Here is a 2,500-nt window from a genome sequence, read left to right as displayed (position 1 = left end):
GTTTTAGGTTGCTTCCTAGAAAACCTATGGGAAGCCCTCCCTCTATGTTATCTCTGTGATATGGCTCAATTTAATCATTATTTCCTAGTTACTTTGAGGCTATTGACAGTCAAAGTTTGGAAAGTGAGATAGTATATAATCACAACAGTTCTTGGAAGCCATGGCAGCCAATTCAATTATGACAGAGTTTACTGACAGTGTATTTATGTTCACTCGTTGGAGGGACAGTGGGAGATGCTTTCATTTTCACTGGTTACTGCTCTGGGTTAACAGGATCACACACGATGACCACACATCAAAAGGAGCCACTTATGGGCAATGCTTCTACAGACATTTTACATTGTACCTTAAAGTGTGGCAATGAGAGAATAAAGGCATAGGTCTTAGTATTTTTTAATTCTTTACTTTTCATCACAATTGGCCAACATTTATAATGAACCATCATCAAACCACTTCCCTCTGCCATTCTGAAACCAAGGACTGCAATTGTAGAACCGCACATGTAGGTTGGGACAGTGTACTGGCTCGGACATAATTCTAAAACATGGCTGTTAAATAGGTTCCTGCTCTAAATTCACTGGTTTTCTGAAGCAGAAGAGTAAACTTTTATCCAACATATCATATTTAGTAATAAATATTCCCCACCGATATTGTGAGAGGGTGACATTAGGGACAACAGAGCATTCCATTCAGAGAATTCTAATCATTCCAGTGCTGGAGAGAGACAGTGTTCCAGTCATCTAAGATTTTTATTCTTCAGGTATTTCATCTTCTACAATAGTGTGCATTATCCAAAACGTGCTCAAGTCCTCATTAGCAAACCCAAATGCCAGTAGGTTAAACAAAATTCCTTCTATAGCAAAAGGGGTTAACTAGATTTGTATTCCTATAGAAGCCAGGCTTTTAATATTCTGCAAATGTTAACAAAGAAAGATGATAATGTTGAGTTAATATGGGTTAAGCATAAAATGAAAATAAATTTTTCTGATTGTGAGGTGTTGACACTTTTTTGGCGAGGGCTGCCAGCCTGTTCCTGAAAGCTGTGTAATTACAGAAGGCTTTTCCCCTCCTTCCCCCTCCTGCTTTGAGCCTACCCACATTAGTAATGACCCCTCCACTGCTTCAAAAACCACTAATGGTCTTCAGCACGGGCCAGAAAAATGAACAGGATAAATTGGAATCCACGGTCAGTAATTTGCATCCTATGAGGCTGCTTTGGCTACTCACACTCATGACTGGCCATCAATCGTGGCCTGTCAGGCGCTGTACTCTGCCGCCATGACAAATACTCCTCCTAACACCCTGATTCGTCCAAACAATGTAATTGTCCTCTATGCTCCTTTTGGTAATGGAGATAACGAATGACTGCACAAACAAGTAGGATTGCTCATCACAGACGCTGGGATGGCTTCAAACTGGAAAAGGCCTAGGGTACAAATTTTAATTGACTGAAAACACAGGTTGGGGCGAAAAGGACACCAGCAACAACAAAAAAATCCCCAAGTCCTTCTTGTCCTGGTTTTTCCTGCCAAATCTAAGCGAGGAGCACCTTTTGACTTTTGCCCTTCAAAGATTTTGAAAGCCTAGGTTTACAGGTTGTCTGCCCCAGGGCAATACTTTCTACAAATAACAAAAATGAAAATAAGGGCTCGTCACCTGACTGTATAGCTCTGAATTGGTACTGTCATCCGCGTGGTGTTTCTCTATGCAGTGTTTTCTTTTTTGGGGTGTTTAGTCTTGCTCACTGTTGTGATGCATTTGCCCAAGACAGTTCTGACAAAATGTGGGTTGGGTGTGTGTGTGTGTGAGGGGATGTGTGTGTGTGTAAGAGAGAGAGAGAGAGAGCACATAAATACACATACTTACACACATACACAGAAAAGGTGTAGATGGCATAAGGGCTTAGGATGCTAAGGACAGAGAAGGGTAAAAAAGTGATGTTACTAGAGAGCCAATTCATCCAAGTATGACTCTGAATTCTGATCAACTAAAAAGAATTCTTTCCAGTGTTTTATTAGAAATTTAGTCAAATGGCCACAAAATTACATAAACAGCGCTTTTTATCTTGGGAATCCCTGAGCGGCACCTTCACTAGGAAAGTATTTTCAAATTCCACTCACAATCATTAAAAAAATTGGGTCCTTCCCAAAATTCACCTTGCACAGATGGCTTTTGTGTTTAATTAATAGGGAAGACCATGATAAGTTTAACTTATTTACATGGCCGCCTGTGGTTTTTGAACATTCATGATGCTGTGGCCCTTTTACACATGAAGTGGCCGGTTGATCTGCAAGTGTTCTGGCAGACAGCCACTTCGCTTCCAAAATTAAAAAAGGGATGGGGAACAATCGGCTTTCAGGGGACCTGGGATCACGGCAATGTGTTTTGGATTAATTTACAAATATATGTATATTTTTAAGGCCAAACTGTGGAACTAGAGAATGTCTACTCCGTGGTCTATCATATGCATTTTTCGACTTTATTAGAACAGACATCATTT

The 2,500-nt window shown here is 40.4% G+C and overlaps 1 protein-coding gene across 9 annotated transcripts in view; it reads right to left on the bottom strand.

Moving 5' to 3' along the window:
- MEIS2 (Meis homeobox 2) overlaps positions 1-2,500 on the bottom strand; it is a 224,179-nt gene that overhangs the window by 61,940 nt on the left and 159,739 nt on the right. The gene's annotated exons all lie outside the window — the stretch shown is intronic.

This window comes from Myotis davidii, unplaced genomic scaffold, assembly GCF_000327345.1.
Source record: "Myotis davidii unplaced genomic scaffold, ASM32734v1 scaffold46, whole genome shotgun sequence".
In the NCBI taxonomy this organism is placed as follows: domain Eukaryota; kingdom Metazoa; phylum Chordata; class Mammalia; order Chiroptera; family Vespertilionidae; genus Myotis; species Myotis davidii.
Note: the sequence above shows the minus strand (reverse complement) of the source record. Positions and strands in the feature narration are given on the sequence as shown.